The sequence below is a fragment of the Pristiophorus japonicus genome, chromosome 4, assembly GCF_044704955.1.
Source record: "Pristiophorus japonicus isolate sPriJap1 chromosome 4, sPriJap1.hap1, whole genome shotgun sequence".
NCBI classification, from domain to species: Eukaryota; Metazoa; Chordata; class Chondrichthyes; family Pristiophoridae; genus Pristiophorus; species Pristiophorus japonicus.
Genome location: NC_091980.1, coordinates 72,253,662 through 72,275,934, shown reverse-complemented (window position 1 = coordinate 72,275,934; position 22,273 = coordinate 72,253,662). Strand labels below are relative to the sequence as shown.

General features: G+C 61.8%; 1 protein-coding gene across 4 annotated transcripts in view; it reads left to right on the top strand.

Moving 5' to 3' along the window:
• Nucleotides 1-2,070: 2,070 nt before the first annotated feature.
• LOC139262959 (matrin-3-like) overlaps nucleotides 2,071-22,273 on the top strand; it is a 74,143-nt gene continuing 53,940 nt past the window's right edge. For 3 of the 4 annotated variants that reach the window (XM_070878343.1, XM_070878340.1, XM_070878339.1), the window contains exon 1: nucleotides 2,072-2,164. The gene's annotated coding sequence lies outside the window, so the exon portion shown is untranslated. Of the gene's footprint in view, nucleotides 2,165-22,273 lie in introns of all 4 variants that reach the window. The other variant, XM_070878341.1, reaches the window with a different exon arrangement.

Sequence of the window (22,273 nt, the reverse complement as noted above, 5' to 3'; positions counted from 1 at the left end):
GCACGACATAAAGTCTTTCTTTGATAAGTATAATTTCTTAATTATCGCATTATATTCAGTTTTAACGTGACTGACTCAAACACAACACAACGAAGCATAAACCAGGAAATAGTGGGGGCTTGTAAAAAGGGAACAGCAATAATCATGGATGATTTTAACCTCCATATTGATTGGACAAATCAAATTGGTCAGGGTAGCCTTGAGGAAGCGTTCATAGAGTGCAAAAGGATGGATTCCTTGAGCAGTATGTAACAGAAACAACCAGGGGGCAGGCTATCTTAGATCTGGTCCTATATAATGAGACAGGATTAATAAACAATCTCCTAGTAAAGGATCCTCTCGGAATGAGTGATCATAGCATGATTGAATTTCAAATTCAGATGGAGGGTGAGAAAGTTGGATCTCTAACTAGCCTACTAAACTTAAATAAAGGAGACGATGAAGGTATGAGGGCAGAGTTGGCTAAAGTGGACTGTGAAAATAGATTAAAGTGTAGGACGGTTGATGGACAGTGGTGCACATTTAAGGAGATATTTCACAACTCTCAAGAAAAATATATTCCAATGAGGAGGAAAGGGTGTAAGAGAACAGATAGCTATTCGTGGTTAACTAAAGAAATAACGGACGTTATCCAATTAAAAACAAGGGCATACAAAGTGGCCAAAACTAGTGGGAGGACAGAAGATTGGGAAGCTTTTAAAAGCCAGCAAAGAATGACTAAAAAAATGATTAAGAAGATATACTTGCTTTGGAGGCAGTTCAGAGAAGGTTCACTAGGTTGATTCCGGAGATGAGGGGGTTGACTTATGAGGAAAGGTTGAGTAGGTTGGGCCTCTACTCATTGCAACTCAGAAGAATGAGAGGTGATCTTATCGAAACGTATAAGATTATGAGGGGGCTTGACAAGGTGGATGCAGAGAGGATGTTTCCACTGATGAGGGAGACTAGAACTAGAGGGCACAATCTTAGAATAAGGGGACGTCTATTTAAAACTGAGATGAGGAGAAATTTCTTCTCTCAGAGTGTTGTAAATCTGTGGAATTCACTGCCTCAGAAAGCTGTGGAAGCTGGGACATTAAATAAATTTAAGACAGCAGTAGACAGTTTCTTAAACGATAAGGGGATAAGGGGTTATGGGGAGGGGGCGGGGAAGTGGAGCTGAGTCCATGATCAGATCAGCCATGATTGTATTGAATGGCAGAGCAGGCCTACTCCTTCTCCTATTTCTTATGTTCTTATTTGTAATGTTACTTTATCTCTTGGTGTTTTTTTTTGGTAGGAACTTGGAGTGATCTTTTTCAAAAAACAGCATCTAAAATAATGCTTTACTGTATCCCCCTCAGCATCATCATCATAGGCAGTCCCTTGAAATCGAGGAAGACTTGCTTCCACTCAAAGTGAGTTCTCAGGTGACTCTACAGTCCAATACGGGAATTATAGTCTCCGTCACAGGCGGAATGGGCGTTGAAGGAAAGGGTGGGTGGGGAGTCTAGTTTGCCACACGCTCCTTCCGCTGCGTGTGCTTGTTTTCTGCACGCTCTCGGCGACGAGATTCGAGGTGCTCAGCGCCCTCCTGGATGCTCTTGCCCTCAGCCCTGCATGGTTAATGGGCTCAAGTACTTTAGTGAAGCTGAAATGCACAATCTTATGAATTTAGGGGAAAGCATGTGGGTTAATGGCAACAAAAAATATACTTTAAAAGCAGCAATAAATTGATTGTTGGGATAATAAAACACTTACATTTTCATACTAAACAAGTGGAAGAAAAATACATGAATTGGCAAACAATGTAATTCTCGGATCTCTTTTTGATTAAAAATGCTAAGATTCACAATTTGAAACCTGCAATTCCCGAAAGTACCCCAAAGCCAACACAAACACCTAGCAACAAGAAATGACATGTTATCCGGCACGAAAATCTGCCAAACTGGCGACGGCTCATTTTGGGATGCTCACCGGAGCAGCGCATGCGTAGATTGTTTTTCATCAAGGCAGTATATCGCCAGCGTGAGTGAGAAACGCACGCGCACAATGCTGCGCTGAAGCCTGTTTGTCCGAGCCTCGACTGAGGGGGCGCAGGCTGCTCTGTGGAAACGGTTCGTCGCGGCGGTCTAAGCGAGCTGCGCGTGCGCACAAGTTTGGTCGGAAAGACGTGCTGCTCGAGGTAAGAAAGCGGGAAGAGAATGGCGAAATGAAATGGAGTAGAAACTGAGGGGAAAGGGTCGCTGGAACGATTGTAGCGGGTATCGGGTTTAATGTGGGAGGGAAAGACGCTTCCGGCCAGGTTCATGCTGATATTGAAAACAATACGGAGCCGCCATGTCGCGGCTGACACTGGACTCGGGAGTTGGTTATATTCGCGGCCGGAGTCGGCGCCATTTTGTAGTGAACGGGGAAAAAAAACCGCAGAGAAAATAAGCTATATCTTTGGGAGTCAGGGAGCCTGAGAACATTTTAAAAAACAGCGGATATTTTAAAAAGTACCCCCCAAAAAACAGATTGCGAAAAAGACGAACAGGGAGGGGTATAAAAAACTGATGGTTGGCGGTTGTTGTGGTGGAGAGCACCAGAGTAACTACAACAGAAAGTACGGGTAGAGCACGGGTGAGAGAGACAACAGCGGGGAAAATAAAACGAGAGAAGATAGTGGAAGGCAAAAGTAATCCGGACTGATGGGGAGGGAATGTTATGAGGGGAAAATTAATGTAGGAATAGGGGATATCTGAGAAAGGGATGGAGGTTAAAAAATAATGTGTTGGATAGGGACACGAGAAGGCCATTCAGTTCTTGGCCAGTTGTGCCAGTGAATGAGATCTGCATTTAACTCAATCCAACTGCCGCAATTCCATATCCTTTTATAACTTTGGCTAAGTCTCATTTAAAATTATTAATTGAGCTAGCATCTACCTTTTGCGGGACTTCCACACTTTTACCATCCTTTGCATCGTGTTTCCTGACATGAATGGCCGAGCTTTGATTATAAATAATATGTCTCCTTGTCCCAGAACTTCTGCTCTCTCAATCCCCCCGCAATCTTCCCTCTCCATCCCCCCACCAATCTCCTCTCTCCTCCACCTCCACCCCCATCTCCTCCACCCCCGCCATCACCCCCATCTCCCCCGCCCCCATCTCCCCCATCTCCCCCGCCCCCATCTCCCCCGCCCCCACCCCACCCCCATCTCCCCCGCCCCCACCCCACCCCCATCTCCCCCGCCCCCACCCCACCCCCATCTCCCCCGCCCCCATCTCCTCCACCCACCCCCCCCCGCCCCCATCTCCTCCACCCACCCCCCCATCTCCTCCACCCACCCCCCCGTCCCCTCTCCTCTCCTCCCCCCCCGTCCCGTCCCCTCTCCTTTCCCCCCCCCCCCCCCCCCGTCCCGTCCCCTCTCCCCCCCGTCCCGTCCCCTCTCCTTCCCCCCCCCCCCCCCCCGTCCCCTCTCCTTCCCCCCCCCCCCCCCCGTCCCCTCTCCTTCCCCCCCCCCCCCCCCGTCCCCTCTCCTTCCCCCCCCCCCCCCGTCCCCTCTCCTTCCCCCCCCCCCCCCCCGTCCCCTCTCCTTCCCCCCCCCCCCCCCCGTCCCCTCTCCTTCCCCCCCCCCCCCCCCGTCCCCTCTCCTTCCCCCCCCCCCCCCCCGTCCCCTCTCCTTCCCCCCCCCCCCCGTCCCCTCTCCTTCCCCCCCCCCCCCCGTCCCCTCTCCTTCCCCCCCCCCCCCCCGTCCCCTCTCCTTCCCCCCCCCCCCCCGTCCCCTCTCCTTCCCCCCCCCCCCCCCCCGTCCCCTCTCCTTCCCCCCCCCCCCCCCCGTCCCCTCTCCTTCCCCCGTCCCCCCCCCGTCCCCTCTCCTTCCCCCCCCCCGTCCCGTCCCGTCCCCTCTCCTCCCCCCCCGTCCCCTCTCCTCCCCCCCCGTCCCCTCTCCTCCCCCCCCGTCCCCTCTCCTCCCCCCCCGTCCCCTCTCCTCCCCCCCCGTCCCCTCTCCTCCCCCCCCGTCCCCTCTCCTCCCCCCCCGTCCCCTCTCCTCCCCCCCCCCCCCCCCTCTCCTCCCCCCCCCCCCCCGTCCCCTCTCCTCCCCCCCCCCCCCCCGTCCCCTCTCCTCCCCCCCCCCCCGTCCTCTCTCCTCCCCCCCCCCGTCCCCTCTCCTCCCCCCCCCCCCGTCCCCTCTCCTCCCCCCCCCCCCGTCCCCTCTCCTCCCCCCCCCCGTCCCCTCTCCTCCCCCCCCCCGTCCCCTCTCCTCCCCCCCCCCGTCCCCTCTCCTCCCCCCCCCCGTCCCCTCTCCTCCCCGTCCCCTCTCCTCCCCCCCCCCGTCCCCTCTCCTCCCCCCCCCCCCGTCCCCTCTCCTCCCCCCCCACCCGTCCCCTCTCCTTCCCCCCCCCACCCGTCCCCTCTCCTTCCCCCCCCCACCCGTCCCCTCTCCTTCCCCCCCCCCCCCCTGTCCCCTCTCCTCCCCCCCCCCCCGTCCCCTCTCCTCCCCCCCCCCCCGTCCCCTCTCCTCCCCCCCCCCGTCCCCTCTCCTCCCCCCCCCGTCCCCTCTCCTCCCCCCCCCCCCGTCCCCTCTCCTCCCCCCCCCCGTCCCCTCTCCTCCCCCCCCCCCGTCCCCTCTCCTCCCCCCCCCCGTCCCCTCTCCTCCCCCCCCCCGTCCCCTCTCCTCCCCCCCCCCGTCCCCTCTCCTTCCCCCCCCCGTCCCCTCTCCTTCCCCCCCCCGTCCCCTCTCCTTCCCCCCCCGTGTCCCCTCTCCTTCCCCCCCCGTCCCCTCTCCTTCCCCCCCCGTCCCCTCTCCTTCCCCCCCCCCCCCCCGTCCCCTCTCCTTCCCCCCCCCCCCCCCGTCCCCCTCTCCTCCCCCCCCCCCCCCGTCCCCTCTCCTTCCCCCCCCCCCCCCGTCCCCTCTCCTTCCCCCCCCCCCCCCGTCCCCTCTCCTTCCCCCCCCCCCCCGTCCCCTCTCCTTCCCCCCCCCCCCGTCCCCTCTCCTTCCCCCCCCCCCCGTCCCCTCTCCTTCCCCCCCCCCCGTCCCCTCTCCTTCCCCCCCCCCCGTCCCCTCTCCTTCCCCCCCGTCCCCGTCCCCTCTCCTTCCCCCCCCCCAACGTCCCTCTCCTTCCCCCCCCCCCCCGTCCCCCCCCCGTCCCCCCCCCGTCCCCTCTCCGTCCCCTCTCCGTCCCCCGTCCCCTCTCCGTCCCCGTCCCCCCCCCGTCCCCTCTCCGTCCCCCCGTCCCCTCTCCTCCCCCCGTCCCCTCTCCTTCCCCCCCCCCCCCCCCCGGTCCCCTCTCCTCCCCCCCCCCCCCTCTCCTTCCCCCCCCCCCCTCTCCTTCCCCTCTCCTCCCCCCCCTTCCCCTCTCCTCCCCCCCCCCTCTCCTCTCCCCTCTCCTTCCCCCCCCCCGTCCCCTCTCCTTCCCCCCCCCCGTCCCCTCTCCTTCCCCCCCCGTCCCCTCTCCTTCCCCCCCCGTCCCCTCTCCTTCCCCCCCGTCCCCTCTCCTCCCCCCCCGTCCCCTCTCCTCCCCCCCCCCCCCCCCGTCCCCTCTCCTCCCCCCCCCCCGTCCCCTCTCCTTCCCCCCCCCCCCCCCGTCCCCTCTCCTTCCCCCCCCCCGTCCCCTCTCCTTCCCCCCCCCGTCCCCTCTCCTTCCCCCCCCCCGTCCCCTCTCCTTCCCCCCCCCCCCCGTCCCCTCTCCTTCTCCCCCCCCCCGTCCCCTCTCCTTCCCCCCCCCCCCCCGTCCCCTCTCCTTCCCCCCGTCCCCTCTCCTTCCCCCCCCCCCCGTCCCCTCTCCTTCCCCCCCCCCCCCGTCCCCTCTCCTTCCCCCCCCCCCCCGTCCCCTCTCCTTCCCCCCCCCCCCCCCGTCCCCTCTCCTTCCCCCCCCCCCCCGTCCCCTCTCCTTCCCCCCCCCCCGTCCCCTCTCCTCCCCCCCCCCCCCCGTCCCCTCTCCTCCCCCCCCCCCCCCCGTCCCCTCTCCTCCCCCCCCCCCCGTCCCCTCTCCTCCCCCCCCCCCGTCCCCTCTCCTCCCCCCCCCCCCCGTCCCCTCTCCTCCCCCCCCCCGTCCCCTCTCCTTCCCCCCCCCCCCGTCCCCTCTCCTCCCCCCCCCGTCCCCTCTCCCCTTCCCCCCCGTCCCTCTCTCCCCTTCCCCCCCCCGTCCCCTCCTCCCCTTCCCCCCCCGTCCCCTCTCCTCCCCCCCCCCCGTCCCCTCTCCTCCTCCCCCCCCCCCCGTCCCCTCTCCTCCCCCCCCCCCCCCGTCCCCTCTCCTCCCCCCCCCCCCCGTCCCCTCTCCTCCCCCCCCCCCCCCGTCCCCTCTCCTCCCCCCCCCCCCGTCCCCTCTCCTCCCCCCCCCCCCGTCCCCTCTCCTCCCCCCCCCCCCGTCCCCTCTCCTCCCCCCCCCCCGTCCCCTCTCCTCCCCCCCCCCCCCCGTCCCCTCTCCTCCCCCCCCCCCGTCCCCTCTCCTCCCCCCCCCCGTCCCCCCTCTCTTCCCCCCCCCCCCCCGTCCTCTCCTCCCCCCCCCCCGTCCCCTCTCCTTCCCCCCCCCCCGTCCCCTCTCCTTCCCCCCCCCCCCCGTCCCCTCTCCTTCCCCCGTCCCCTCTCCTTCCCCCCCCCCCCCCCCCGTCCCCTCTCCTTCCCCCCCCCCCCGTCCCCTCTCCTTCCCCCCCCCCCCCCCGTCCCCCTCTCCTTCCCCCCCCCCCCCCGTCCCCTCTCCTTCCCCCCCCCCCCCCCCGTCCCCTCTCCTTCCCCCCCCCCCCCCCGTCCCCTCTCCTTCCCCCCCCCCCCCCCGTCCCCCTCTCCTTCCCCCCCCCCCCCCCCCCCGTCCCCTCTCCTTCCCCCCCCCCCCCGTCCCCTCTCCTTCCCCCCCCCCCCGTCCCCTCTCCTTCCCCCCCCCCCGTCCCCTCTCCTTCCCCCCCCCCCCGTCCCCTCTCCTTCCCCCCCCCCCCGTCCCCTCTCCTTCCCCCCCCCCCGTCCCCTCTCCTTCCCCCCCCCCGTCCCCTCTCCCTTCCCCCCCCCCCCGTCCCCTCTCCTTCCCCCCCCCCCGTCCCCTCTCCTTCCCCCCCCCGTCCCCTCTCCTTCCCCCCCCCGTCCCCTCTCCTTCCCCCCCCCGTCCCCTCTCCTTCCCCCCCCCCGTCCCCTCTCCTTCCCCCCCCCCCGTCCCCTCTCCTCCCCCCCCCCGTCCCCTCTCCTCCCCCCCCCCCCCCCCCGTCCCCTCTCCTCCCCCCCCCCCCCCCGTCCCCTCTCCTCCCCCCCCCCCCGTCCCCTCTCCTCCCCCCCCCCCCCCCGTCCCCTCTCCTCCCCCCCCCGTCCCCTCTCCTCCTCCCCCCCCCCCCGTCCCTTCTCCTTCCCCCCCCCCCCCGTCCCTTCTCCTTCCCCCCCCCCCCCGTCCCCTCTCCTCCCCCCCCCGTCCCCCTCTCCTCCCCCCCCCCGTCCCCTCTCCTCCCCCCCCCCCGTCCCCTCTCCTCCCCCCCCCCCCGTCCCCTCTCCTCCCCCCCCCCCGTCCCCTCTCCTCCTCCCCCCCCCCGTCCCTTCTCCTTCCCCCCCCCCCCCGTCCCCTCTCCTCCCCCCGTCCCCTCTCCTCCCCCCCCCCCCCCCCCGTCCCCTCTCCTCCCCCCCCCCGTCCCCTCTCCTTCCCCCCCCCGTCCCCTCTCCTTCCCCCCCCCCCCCGTCCCCTCTCCTTCCCCCCCCCCCCCGTCCCCTCTCCTTCCCCCCCCCCCCCGTCCCCTCTCTCCCCCCCCCCCCCGTCCCCTCTCCTCCCCCCCCCCGTCCCCTCTCCTCCCCCCCCCCCCCGTCCCCCCTCCTCCCCCCCCCGTCCCCTCTCCTCCCCCCCCCCCCCGTCCCCTCTCCTCCCCCCCCCTCTCCTCACCCCCCCTCCCCCCCCCTCTCCTCACCCCCCCACCCCCGTCCCCTCTCCTCTCCCCCCCCCCCCCCCCCGTCCCCTCTCCTCCCCCCCCCCCCCCCGTCCCCTCTCCTCCCCCCCCCCCGTCCCCTCTCTTCCCCCCCCTCCCCAGTCCCCTCTCCCCCCCCCCCGTCCCCTCTCCTTCCCCCCCCCCCGTCCCCTCTCCTCCTCCCCCCCCCCCCCGTCCCTTCTCCTTCCCCCCCCCCCCCCGTCCCCTCTCCTCCCCCCGTCCCCTCTCCTCCCCCCCCCCCCCCGTCCCCTCTCCTCCCCCCCCCCCGTCCCCTCTCCTCCCCCCCCCCGTCCCCTCTCCTCCCCCCCCCCCGTCCCCTCTCCTCCCCCCCCCGTCCCCTCTCCTCCCCCCCCCCGTCCCCTCTCCTCCCCCCCCCCGTCCCCTCTCCCTCCCCCCCCCCCGTCCCCTCTCCTCCCCCCCCCCGTCCCCTCTCCTCCCCCCCCCGTCCCCTCTCCTCCCCCCCCCCGTCCCCTCTCCTCCCCCCCCCCGTCCCCTCTCCTCCCCGTCCCCTCTCCTCCCCCCCCCCCCGTCCCCTCTCCTCCCCCCCCCGTCCCCTCTCCTCCCCCCCCCCGTCCCCTCTCCTCTCCCCCCCCCCTCTCCTCACCCCCCCCCCCCCCCGTCCCCTCTCCTCCCCCCCCCGTCCCCTCTCCTCCCCCCCCCGTCCCCTCTCCTCCCCCCCCCGTCCCCTCTCCTCCCCCCCCCGTCCCCTCTCCTCCCCCCCCCCGTCCCCTCTCCTCCTTCCCCCCCCCCGTCCCCTCTCCTCCTTCCCCCCCCCGTCCCCTCTCCTCCCCCTCTCCTCCCCCCCCCGTCCCCTCTCCTCCCCCCCCCCCTCTCCTCGCCCCCCCCTCTCCTCCCCCCACCCCATCCCCTCTCCTCCCCCCCCCATCCCCTCTCCTCCTCCCCCCCCCCCATCCCCTCTCCTCCCCCCCCCCCCCATCCCCTCTCCTCCCCCCCGTCCCCTCTCCTCCCCCCCCATCCCCTCTCCTCCCCCCCCCCCCGTCCCCTCTCCCCCCCCCCCCCCCCGTCCCCTCTCCCTCCCCCCCCCCCCCCCCCCCTCCCCTCTCCTCCCCCCCCCCCCCGTCCCCTCTCCTCCCCCCCCCCCCGTCCCCTCTCCTCCCCCCCCCCCCCCGTCCCCTCTCCTCCCCCCCCCGTCCCCTCTCCTCCTCCCCCCCCCGTCCCTTCTCCTTCCCCCCCCCCCCGTCCCTTCTCCTTCCCCCCCCCCCCCCGTCCCCTCTCCTCCCCCCCCCGTCCCCTCTCCTCCCCCCCCCGTCCCCTCTCCTCCCCCCCCCCGTCCCCTCTCCTCCCCCCCCCCCCGTCCCCTCTCCTCCCCCCCCCCCGTCCCCTCTCCTCCTCCCCCCCCCGTCCCTTCTCCTTCCCCCCCCCCCCCCGTCCCCTCTCCTCCCCCCCCCGTCCCCTCTCCTCCCCCCCCCCCCCCCCCGTCCCTCTCCTCCCCCCCCCGTCCCCTCTCCTTCCCCCCCCCCCCCCCGTCCCCCTCTCCTTCCCCCCCCCCCGTCCCCTCTCCTCCCCCCCCCCCCGTCCCCTCTCCTCCCCCCCCCCCGTCCCCTCTCCTCCCCCCCCCCCCCCGTCCCCTCTCCTCCCCCCCCCCCCGTCCCCTCTCCTCCCCCCCCCCCCGTCCCCCCTCCTCCCCCCCCCCCCGTCCCCTCTCCTCCCCCCCCCCCCGTCCCCTCTCCTCCCCCCCCCTCTCCTCACCCCCCTCCCCCCCCTCTCCTCACCCCCCACCCCCGTCCCCTCTCCTCTCCCCCCCCCCCCCGTCCCCTCTCCTCCCCCCCCCCCCCCCCGTCCCCTCTCCTCCCCCCCCCCCCCCCCCGTCCCCTCTCCTCCCCCCCCCCCCCCCGTCCCCTCTCCTCCCCCCCCCCCCCCCCCCCGTCCCCTCTCCTCCCCCCCCCCCCCCCGTCCCCTCTCCTCCCCCCCCCCGTCCCCTCTCTTCCCCCCCTCCCAGTTCCCCTCTCCCCCCCCCCGTCCCCTCTCCCCCCCCCGTCCCTCTCCTCCCCCCCCCCCCCCCCTCCGTCCCCTCTCCTCCCCCCCCCCCCCCCTCCGTCCCCTCTCCTCCCCCCCCCTCCGTCCCTCTCCTCCCCCCCCCCCGTCCCCTCTCCTCCTCCCCCCCCCCCGTCCCTTCTCCTTCCCCCCCCCCCCCGTCCCCTCTCCTCCCCCCGTCCCCTCTCCCTCCCCCCCCCCCGTCCCCCGTCCCCTCTCCTCCCCCCCTCGTCCCCTCTCCTCCCCCCCCCCGTCCCCTCTCCTCCCCCCCCCGTCCCCTCTCCTCCCCCCCCCCGTCCCCTCTCCTCCCCGTCCCCCCGTCCCCTCTCCTCCCCCCCCCCCCCGTCCCCTCTCCTCCCCCCCCCCCCGTCCCCTCTCCTCTCCCCCCCCCCCCTCTCCTCACCCCCCCCCCCCCGTCCCCTCTCCTCCCCCCCCCCCCCCCGTCCCCTCTCCTCCCCCCCCGTCCCCTCTCCTCCCCCCCCCCGTCCCCTCTCCTCCTTCCCCCCCCCGTCCCCTCTCCTCCTCCCCCCCCCCGTCCCCTCTCCTCCTTCCCCCCCCCCCGTCCCCTCTCCTCCCCTCTCCTCCCCCCCCCTCTCCTCCCCCCCGTCCCCTCTCCTCCCCCCCCCCTCTCCTCGCCCCCCCCCTCTCCTCCCCCCACCCCATCCCCTCTCCTCCCCCCCCCCCAAACCCTCTCCTCCCCCCCCCCATCCCCTCTCCTCCCCCCCCCCCCATCCCCTCTCCTCCCCCCCCGTCCCCTCTCCTCCCCCCCCATCCCCTCTCCTCTCCCCCCCCCATCCCCTCTCCTCCCCCCCCCCGTCCCCTCTCCCCCCCCCCCCCCCCCCCGTCCCCTCTCCTCCCCCCCCCCCCCCCGTCCCCTCTCCTCCCCCCCCCCCCCCCCCCCCCGTCCCCTCTCCTCCCCCCCCCCCCCCCGTCCCCTCTCCTCCCCCCCCCCGTCCCCTCTCCTCGTCTCCCCCGTCCCCTCTCCTCGTCTCCCCCGTCCCCTCTCCTCGTCTCCCCCGTCCCCTCTCCTCGTCTCCCCGTCCCCTCTCCTCGTCTCCCCCGTCCCCTCTCCTCGTCTCCCCCGTCCCCTCTCCTCGTCTCCCCCGTCCCCTCTCCTCGTCTCCCCCCCCTCTCCTCGTCTCCCCCGTCCCCTCTCCTCGTCTCCCCCGTCCCCTCTCCTCGTCTCCCCCGTCCCCTCTCCTCGTCTCCCCCGTCCCCTCTCCTCGTCTCCCCGTCCCCTCTCCTCGTCTCCCCCGTCCCCTCTCCTCGTCTCCCCCGTCCCCTCTCCTCGTCTCCCCGTCCCCTCTCCTCGTCTCCCCCGTCCCCTCTCCCCCTCGTCTCCCCCGTCCCCTCTCCTCGTCTCCCCCGTCCCCTCTCCTCGTCTCCCCCGTCCCCTCTCCTCGTCTCCCCCGTCCCCTCTCCTCGTCTCCCCCGTCCCCTCTCCTCGTCTCCCCCGTCCCCTCTCCTCGTCTCCCCCGTCCCCTCTCCTCGTCTCCCCCGTCCCCTCTCCTCGTCTCCCCCGTCCCCTCTCCTCGTCTCCCCCGTCCCCTCTCCTCGTCTCCCCCGTCCCCTCTCCTCGTCTCCCCCGTCCCCTCTCCTCGTCTCCCCCGTCCCCTCTCCTCGTCTCCCCCGTCCCCTCTCCTCGTCTCCCCCGTCCCCTCTCCTCGTCTCCCCCGTCCCCTCTCCTCGTCTCCCCCGTCCCCTCTCCTCGTCTCCCCCGTCCCCTCTCCTCGTCTCCCCCGTCCCCTCTCCTCGTCTCCCCCGTCCCCTCTCCTCGTCTCCCCCGTCCCCTCTCCTCGTCTCCCCCGTCCCCTCTCCTCGTCTCCCCCGTCCCCTCTCCTCGTCTCCCCCGTCCCCTCTCCTCGTCTCCCCCGTCCCCTCTCCTCGTCTCCCCCGTCCCCTCTCCTCGTCTCCCCCGTCCCCTCTCCTCGTCTCCCCCGTCCCCTCTCCTCGTCTCCCCCGTCCCCTCTCCTCGTCTCCCCCGTCCCCTCTCCTCGTCTCCCCCGTCCCCTCTCCTCGTCTCCCCCGTCCCCTCTCCTCGTCTCCCCCGTCCCCTCTCCTCGTCTCCCCCGTCCCCTCTCCTCGTCTCCCCCGTCCCCTCTCCTCGTCTCCCCCGTCCCCTCTCCTCGTCTCCCCGTCCCCTCTCCTCGTCTCCCCCGTCCCCTCTCCTCGTCTCCCCCGTCCCCTCTCCTCGTCTCCCCCGTCCCCTCTCCTCGTCTCCCCCGTCCCCTCTCCTCGTCTCCCCCGTCCCCTCTCCTCGTCTCCCCCGTCCCCTCTCCTCGTCTCCCCCGTCCCCTCTCCTCGTCTCCCCCGTCCCCTCTCCTCGTCTCCCCCGTCCCCTCTCCTCGTCTCCCCCGTCCCCTCTCCTCGTCTCCCCCGTCCCCTCTCCTCGTCTCCCCCGTCCCCTCTCCTCGTCTCCCCCGTCCCCTCTCCTCGTCTCCCCCGTCCCCTCTCCTCGTCTCCCACGTCCCCTCTCCTCGTCTCCCCCGTCCCCTCTCCTCGTCTCCCCCGTCCCCTCTCCTCGTCTCCCCCGTCCCCTCTCCTCGTCTCCCCCGTCCCCTCTCCTCGTCTCCCCCGTCCCCTCTCCTCGTCTCCCCCGTCCCCTCTCCTCGTCTCCCCCGTCCCCTCTCCTCGTCTCCCCCGTCCCCTCTCCTCGTCTCCCCCGTCCCCTCTCCTCGTCTCCCCCGTCCCCTCTCCTCGTCTCCCCGTCCCCTCTCCTCGTCTCCCCCGTCCCCTCTCCTCGTCTCCCCCGTCCCCTCTCCTCGTCTCCCCCGTCCCCTCTCCTCGTCTCCCCCGTCCCCTCTCCTCGTCTCCCCCGTCCCCTCTCCTCGTCTCCCCCGTCCCCTCTCCTCGTCTCCCCCGTCCCCTCTCCTCGTCTCCCCCGTCCCCTCTCCTCGTCTCCCCCGTCCCCTCTCCTCGTCTCCCCCGTCCCCTCTCCTCGTCTCCCCCGCCGCCCCTCTCCTCGTCTCCCCCGCCCCCCTCTCCTCGTCTCCCCCGCCCCCTCTCCTCGTCTCCCCCCGCCCCCTCTCCTCGTCTCCCCCGCCGCCCCTCTCCTCGTCTCCCCCGCCGCCCCTCTCCTCGTCTCCCCCGCCGCCCCTCTCCTCGTCTCCCCCGCCGCCCCTCTCCTCGTCTCCCCCGCCGCCCCTCTCCTCGTCTCCCCCGCCGCCCCTCTCCTCGTCTCCCCCGCCGCCCCTCTCCTCGTCTCCCCCGCCGCCCCTCTCCTCGTCTCCCCCGCCGCCCCTCTCCTCGTCTCCCCCGCCGCCCCTCTCCTCGTCTCCCCCGCCGCCCCTCTCCTCGTCTCCCCGCCGCCCCTCTCCTCGTCTCCCCCGCCGCCCCTCTCCTCGTCTCCCCCGCCGCCCCTCTCCTCGTCTCCCCCGCCGCCCCTCTCCTCGTCTCCCCCGCCGCCCCTCTCCTCGTCTCCCCCGCCGCCCCTCTCCTCGTCTCCCCCGCCGCCCCTCTCCTCGTCTCCCCCGCCGCCCCTCTCCTCGTCTCCCCCGCCGCCCCTCTCCTCGTCTCCCCCGCCGCCCCTCTCCTCGTCTCCCCCGCCGCCCCTCTCCTCGTCTCCCCCGCCGCCCCTCTCCTCGTCTCCCCCGCCGCCCCTCTCCTCGTCTCCCCCGCCGCCCCTCTCCTCGTCTCCCCCGCCGCCCCTCTCCTCGTCTCCCCCGCCGCCCCTCTCCTCGTCTCCCCCGCCGCCCCTCTCCTCGTCTCCCCCGCCGCCCCTCTCCTCGTCTCCCCCGCCGCCCCTCTCCTCGTCTCCCCCGCCGCCCCTCTCCTCGTCTCCCCCGCCGCCCCTCTCCTCGTCTCCCCCGCCGCCCCTCTCCTCGTCTCCCCCGCCGCCCCTCTCCTCGTCTCCCCCGCCGCCCCTCTCCTCGTCTCCCCCGCCGCCCCTCTCCTCGTCTCCCCCGCCGCCCCTCTCCTCGTCTCCCCCGCCGCCCCTCTCCTCGTCTCCCCCGCCGCCCCTCTCCTCGTCTCCCCCGCCGCCCCTCTCCTCGTCTCCCCCGCCGCCCCTCTCCTCGTCTCCCCCGCCGCCCCTCTCCTCGTCTCCCCCGCCGCCCCTCTCCTCGTCTCCCCCGCCGCCCCTCTCCTCGTCTCCCCCGCCGCCCCTCTCCTCGTCTCCCCCGCCGCCCCTCTCCTCGTCTCCCCCGCCGCCCCTCTCCTCGTCTCCCCCGCCGCCCCTCTCCTCGTCTCCCCCGCCGCCCCTCTCCTCGTCTCCCCCGCCGCCCCTCTCCTCGTCTCCCCCGCCGCCCCTCTCCTCGTCTCCCCCGCCGCCCCTCTCCTCGTCTCCCCCGCCGCCCCTCTCCTCGTCTCCCCCGCCGCCCCTCTCCTCGTCTCCCCCGCCGCCCCTCTCCTCGTCTCCCCCGCCGCCCCTCTCCTCGTCTCCCCCGCCGCCCCTCTCCTCGTCTCCCCCGCCGCCCCTCTCCTCGTCTCCCCCGCCGCCCCTCTCCTCGTCTCCCCCCGCCGCCCCTCTCCTCGTCTCCCCCGCCGCCCCTCTCCTCGTCTCCCCCGCCGCCCCTCTCCTCGTCTCCCCCGCCGCCCCTCTCCTCGTCTCCCCCGCCGCCCCTCTCCTCGTCTCCCCCGCCGCCCCTCTCCTCGTCTCCCCCGCCGCCCCTCTCCTCGTCTCCCCCGCCGCCCCTCTCCTCGTCTCCCCCGCCGCCCCTCTCCTCGTCTCCCCCGCCGCCCCTCTCCTCGTCTCCCCCGCCGCCCCTCTCCTCGTCTCCCCCGCCGCCCCTCTCCTCGTCTCCCCCGCCGCCCCTCTCCTCGTCTCCCCCGCCGCCCCTCTCCTCGTCTCCCCCGCCGCCCCTCTCCTCGTCTCCCCCGCCGCCCCTCTCCTCGTCTCCCCCGCCGCCCCTCTCCTCGTCTCCCCCGCCGCCCCTCTCCTCGTCTCCCCCGCCGCCCCTCTCCTCGTCTCCCCCGCCGCCCCTCTCCTCGTCTCCCCGCCGCCCCTCTCCTCGTCTCCCCCGCCGCCCCTCTCCTCGTCTCCCCCGCCGCCCCTCCTCTCGTTCCCCCGCCGCCCCTCCTCTCGTTCCCCCGCCGCCCCTCCTCTCGTTCCCCCCCCCCCCCACTCTCTCTCTCCACCAGTGGAAATGTTTCTCTCTACATAGCTTATACGGCACGGAAACAGGCTATTCGTCCCAACCGGACAATGCCGGCGTATATGCTCCACTCGGCATCCTTCCATTTTTCCTCATCTAAATCTATCTGCATTTCCCCTATATTTCCTTCTCCGTCATATGCTTGTCGAGCCTCCCCTTAAATGCTATTTACTTCAACCACTCCCTGTCGTAGCGAGTTCCACATTCTAACCACTCTTTAGATTAAGAATTTTCTTTTGAATTCCCTATTGGATTTCTTGGTGACTATCTTATGTTGTTGAACTCTAGTTATGCTCTTCCCCGCAATGGAAACACTCTCTGTAACCACTCTATCAAAACTTTTCATAATTTTCAAGATCTCTATTAGGTCACCCCTCAACCTGTTTTCAAGAGAAAAGAGACTCACACTGTTCATCCTTTCCTGATATAATTACCCTTGCATTTCTGGTATCATCCTTGTAAATCTTCTCTGTACCCTGTCCAATGCCTCTATATTCCTTTTATAATATGGTGACCAGAACTGTATGCAGTACTGTTAAGTGTGGTCTAACCAAGGTGTGATACAGGTTTAGCCTAAATTCCCTACTTTTCAATTCTATTCTTTTCAAAACCCTAAAAACTTCAATCAAATCCCCGTTTTAATATTTTATATTCCAGGGAACACAGGCCTTTATGTAATCTCGCCTCATAATTTAACCCCCTGGAGCCCTGGTAACATTCTGCTGAATCAGCACTGCATGCCTTCCAAGGCCAATATATTCTTTCTGATGTGTGGTGCCCAGAACTGTACACAGTACACCAGATGTGGTCTAACTAGGGCCTTGTATAACTGTAGCAAAACGTTCTCCCCGTTTATGTTCTAGCACTCTAGTTATCAAGGCTTCTTAGTTATCTTTTTGTACCTGACTCCTACATTTTAGTGTCTGTTTACATGGACTCACATCTCTTTGGACTTCCACGATTCCTAGCTTTTCACCATTTAAATAATACTCTGATCTATCCATTTTCTGGCCCAAAAGGGATGACCTCACACTTGCCTGCGTTGAAATCTATCTGCCACATTTTTGCCCACTCACTTGATCTATCTCATAATAATATGCTCCCGTCCACACTACTTACTATACCACCAATCATTGTGTCATCGGCAAACTCGGATATATGATTCTCTATTGTGTTGTCTATAAGTCATTAATTAATGTAGTGAATAGTTGAGGCCCCAGCACAGATCCTTGTGGGACATTAATAGTCAATTCCTTCCAATTTGAGTACACACGCATTATCCCCACTACCTCCTAACCAGGTCAATATTTTGCCTTTGCGAAGAAGAGTGAGAAAAAGGAAACGGCAAGGCAAATGAAGATTGGAAGTGGATAAGAAACAAGATAGAGAACAGGATAGGAAAGAGGCAATTAAGCAAAAGGCAATAAAAAATGGTTGTACGATGTATAAACACCAGCACAGACTAGTTTGGTCGAATGGCCTGTGTTTATTCTATGTAAAATAAAAAAACAGCAAGTGGATATGAGGGAAGAGCAGAGGGATAATAAAGCTCGAGGAGACAGGAGGAGATTTTTTTTTTTTAAAGAGGGAAATGAGGCATAAAGTGTTGGTTCCTTTGATAATGTAATGGTGAAGTTGTAGTGTTTGGCCATACATACCAGAAAGTCCTAGGTATGAATTCCTAGCCCATGGTGAGATGACAAATGCTACAGTCGGCCTCATCACCCAAAGTGGCACACTAGTCAAGGTTTCAACTCTTAATTGCTATTCAATAACCCCTGTTGCCAAGTGACCATAGATAAATGCTCGGTGAGGAAAAGACTTGTCTGTGATGCTCTCCACAGCCAAATTACCCGTTGACACTTACTATCCAGACTCTCAAGAATAATTTGCGACTCCGATGAGGTACTTGAGGGCAGGCACAAATCCCAGCAAATCAGCATCATGAGGAGAGGAAATTGGTAAAAGAGGGGAGAAAAAGGGAAAAAGAAACTAGGGGCAGAAAAAAATAAGCACTGTACACAAGTGGAAGGTGAACAGATCAATACTAAAATCAAGAGGAGGTGGGTAAATAAAGAACTGAAACGGAAGGGTTAATGAGCAACTAGAGAAATTTGTTACAAGGAAAGGTGGAGTAAGATATTTGAGGGACTGTAGAGAGAAACAGGTCATGGTTCATACAAGAAGATTTTGGACAGTGATGAAATTTTGAGGATGCTGACAAGGATTTGGAGAGAAGCTTAGCAATGAAGAATTGATAACTCCCATTGGCACTATAAAGGGACTACAAAGTGTGGAGGTGACTAAAATTTATTGTGAGAAGAGGGGCTGAAAGATTGATGTTGGTGAGGGAGAAATAAGCCAAGCCCAGGGGGAAGAAGATTCAGAAGTTTTGGAGTTCTCCACATAAGGTTTCTTGCATGAAGTGCAAATTTGCTCACTTCTATTCATTCCGCCATTTTCTCTCATGCTTGAGAATTACACTACATTGTAATGGTGGGGATAGACTTTTGTCAATAGATTCATAAATTTACTTTCTGGTTTCATATTTTGCTGTTCTTTGAGTTTGAATGACACATTTTAGTACAGTTTAGCTTTGCTTAAATAATGGTTAAACCCAATTACCTTAAATCTGTGTCCTCTTGTTACTGATCCTTCTGCCAGTGGAAACAGTTTCTCCTCATCTATAACAAAAGACCTCATCATTTTGAACACCTCTTTTAAATCTCCCCCCCCCCCCCTCCCCAACCCTCTGCTCTAGGGAGAACTATCCCAGCTGCTCTGGCCTCTCCGCATAACTGAAGTCCCTCATCCCTGGTACCATTCTGGTAAATACTCTTCTGCGCCCTCTCCAAGGAACATAGGAACGGGAGTAGGCCATTCAACTCCTTGAGCCTGCTCTTCCATTTAATTAGATCATAGCTGATCTTTATCTAAACTACATTTACCCACCTTGGTCTGTAATCGTTAATATCCTTGTCTAAAAAATCTTAGTAGTTTCTGAATTTTCCAGTTGACCTAGCATCAGCAGCATTTTGGGGAGAAGGTCCCAGTTTTCTACTATCCTTTGAAGAAGTGCTTTTTGATATCACCCTGAACAGCCTAGCTCTAATTTTAAGGTTATGTTCCTTTTGGACTCCCTCATTGGTGGAAATAGTTTATCGATCAACTCCTTTGATCTTAAATACCTCAATTAGACCACCCCTTTAATCTTCTATATTTAAGGAAATACAAGCCTAGTCAATGCAATAAAAACAAAATGCTGGAAATCTCAGCGGGTCAGGCCGAGTCTATGCAATCTGTCGTCGTAATTTAACCCTTTTAGCCCCGGTATCATTCTAGAGAATCTGCTCTACAAGCCCTTCCAAAAGTGGTGTCATGAATTGGATGCTGATGCTGAACCAGTGATTTTATAAACGGTCAGCATAACTTCTTTGCTTTTGTATTCTATGTCTATATTTATAAAGCTATGGTATCCTTTTTTAATAGCCATATTAACTTATCCTGCCACCTTCAAATATTTATATGTAAAACCTGCAGGCCTCTGTTTCTGCACCCCCCTTTAAAATTATACTATTTGGTTTATATTGCTGCCACTCATTTTTTCTTCCAAAATGCATCATTTCACACTTCCAACATCATTATGGAAAATGATATATTTTTTAAAAATACAATTTTTTTTGGAATAGTCTGTACTTCATTGCCGAGACAAGGAATTCCTGATCTTGGTGCCTTCCACCTTCAATGCATGCCAAGTGGGGAAAAATCTGCTTTCTTTCGACTCAAAAGGAAAATCAGAGGCCAAGTCTTGTGTTTTGTTACATATTACAATTGGCAAGCATGAAAGGAATTCTATCTAAAGCTAGGGGAATTGTGTGTTTCTTTGTAACTGGTATATTGATTCACTTACCCATAGTTTCTTTGATAATCCACAGACAGTGATGTACCTGAGCGTGGATTAGGATGGTACAATATCCTAGGTTAAATTTTTAATTGGAGAAATTCCATGCTCCAACTTTTGATCCAACATGTAGTGCAGAATTTAGTTTTTAGAAATTATTACTTTATTACCCGTTTGCTAAAAATAGAGAAACGGTGATACAATGTTTTTGAAATTACTATTACATGAACAAATGTGGGTGGCTGTATGCTGGAAAGGGGTCCGGGAACTTTCTGGAGTTCTTTTGCAATTTCTGCAAGCAATCTGAGTTGACATTTTATAGTCATCCTTGTGGCCTAACTATGCGTTGCCATATAATGAGTTTAAAAAAAATGTTGGATCTTAAAGTTTTCTTTTAAAAAGAAAAACCTACATGTGGTGCAGGGGAAGCAAACAGAAGGTCGGCCAATAAAGTTGCAATTTCGGCCTGGTTGTGTATGTGTAAGTAATAGTTTCAACAGTCCTAATGGGATGTTATAAGAAGATACAAGTATTGTCTTAGTTGGTAGTTATAGTTTACATTGGATTTTTCAAACTCTCTACTTCAATTTTCTTAGTGATAGAGAGCAGTGATCTATATTCAGGTTAAATATTGATGTAGAGATGACAAAAATGAGAGATTTTTATCTTAAAGCTGGTTAGGGTAGACGGGATAAGCGGGTCCTTTTCAGAATGGCAGGCAGTGACTAGTGGAGTGCCTCAGGGCTCAGTGCTGGGACCTCAGCTCTTTCCAATATACATTAACGATTTAGATGAAGGAATTGAGTGTAATATCTCCAAGTTTGCGGATGACACTAAACTAGGTGGCGGTGTGAGCTGTGAGGAGGACGCCAAGAGGCTGCGTGGTGACTTGGACAGGTTAGGTGAATGGGCAAATGCATGGCAGATGCAGTATAATGTGGATAAATGTGAGGTTATCCATTTTGGGGGCAAAAACACGAAGGCAGAATATTATCTGGATGGCGGCAGATTAGGAAAAGGAGAGGTGCAACGAGACCTGGGTGTCATGGTTCATCAGTCACTGAAAGTGGGCATGCAGGTACAGCAGGTGGTGAAGAAGGCAAATGGTATGTTGGCCTTCATAGCTAGGGGATTTGAGTATAGGAGCAGGGAGGTCTTACTGCAGTTGTACAGGGCCTTAGTGAGACCTCACCTGGAATATTGTGTTCAGTTTTGGCCTCCTAATCTGAGGAAGGATGTTCTTGCTATTGAGGGAGTGCAGCAAAGGTTCACCAGACTGATTCCAGGGATGGCTGGGCTGTCATATGAAGAGAGACTGGATCAACTGGGCCTTTATTCACTGGAGTTTAGAAGGATGAGAGGGGATCTCATAGAAATGTATAAGATTCTGACGGGACTGGACAAGTTAGATGCGGGAAGAATGTTCCCGATGATGGGGAAGTCTAGAACCAGGGGACACAGTCTTAGGATAAGGGGTAGGCCATTTAGGACCGAGATAAGGAGAAACTTCTTCACTGAGAGTTGTTAACCTATGGAATTCCCTGCCGCAGAGAGTTGTTGATGCCAGTTCATTGGATATATTCAAGAGGGAGTTAGATATGGCCCTTACGGCTAAGGAGGTTAAGGGGTATGGAGAGAAAGCAGGAAAGGAGTACTGAGGGAATGAACAGCCATGATCTTATTGAATGGCAGTGCAGGCTCGAAGGGCCAAATGGCCTACTCCTACACCTATTTTCTATGTTTCTATGGTTGGGAGAAAAAAGAGTAAGAAATAGTTGGATGAGAAAATGGCATTGAAAAATTTTCAACTTGGCTTGGTGGTGGCACTCTCACCTCCAATGAAGTTGTGGGTTCAAGTCCACCTCATGACTTTGACTTTGATATGTAATCTAAGCTAATGGTCAAGTGCAGGGCATGGGGGATTTTTCACATGCGACACTGAACTGAGGCAGGCTCCATCTGCCTGTTCCAGTGGTTCAGGAGGATGTTGCGGGTCTACTTTATAGAATCATAGAAGTTTACAGCACAGAAGGAGGCCATTTCAGCCCATCGTGTCCGCGCCGACCAACCAAGAGCTATCCAGCCTAATCCCACTTTCCAGCTTTGTCCGTAGTCCTGTAGGTTACGGCACTTTAAGTGCACATCCAAATATCGTTTAAATGTGGTGAGGGCTTCTGCCTCTACCACCCTTTCAGGCAGTGAGTTCCAGACCCCCACCACCCTCTGGGTGAAGACATTTCCCCTCATATCTCCTCTAACCCTCCCTCCCCCCCCCAATTACTTTAAATGTATGCCCCCTGGTTGTTGACCCCTCTGCCAAGGGAAACAGGTCCTTCCTATCCACTCTATCAAGGCCCCTCATAATTTTATGCACCTCAATCAGGTCTCCCCTCAGCCTCCTCTGTTCCAAAGAAAACAGACCCAGCATCTCCAATCTTTCCTCATATCCAAAATTCTCCAGTCCACGCAATATTCTTGTAAATCTCCTCTGCACCCTTTCCAATGCAATCACATCTTTCCCTGTAATGTGGTGACCAGAACTGAACACGGTACTCCAGCTGTGGCCTAACCAGTATTTTATACAGTTCAAGCATAACGTCCTTGCTCTTGTATTCTATGCCTCAACTTATAATGTCAAGTATTCCATATGCTGCCTTAACCACTTTATCTACCTGGCCTGCTGCCTTCAGGGATCTGTGGACCTGCATTCCAAGGTCCCTTTTCAGTGTCATACCATTTTAATGTGTATTCCCTTGCCTTGTTAGACCTCCCCAAATGCATTACCTCACACTTACCTGGATTGAATTCCATTTGCCACTGTTGTGCCCACCTGACCAGTACATTGATATTTTCCTGCAGTCTGCAGCTTTCTTCTTCATTATCTACCATACAGCCTATTTTAGTGTCATCTGCAAACTTCTTACTCATACCCCTTTGAAGAAGAGCAAGGACTTCTGGTGTCCTGGCAAATGTTTCTTCTTCAACCAACACTACCAAAAATAGATACTGGTAATTGGGATTTTCCTGTGTACAAAATGTCTATGTATACATGTAAGTTTTCTTTCATTATAGCTGTTTGACCACATACTGTTTATTTTGCCTAGTTGATCTTTGGTATTGCATGGGCACTGTAGGTTCTGGAATGTGAAGACTGGTCAGTGGTAGACAGGATTGAAGAATGATTAGTTTTTTGTGCTTGTCTTGGTGCCACTGGAGGTTAGGATACAAATATTATCCATTGCTGTTCTGAAGTCGGGTTGGAATATTTCTCTGGTGCTATTGTCATTCCCAGTTTTGTAGACGGGCGCACATAATAGGAACTGTCATGGCTGGTTTTGCAATCTGACAATCAGCACATAAGGAACCCTTCATTCATGCATATACAAAACATTTATTACATATAATAAACATTTTATGTGCCCA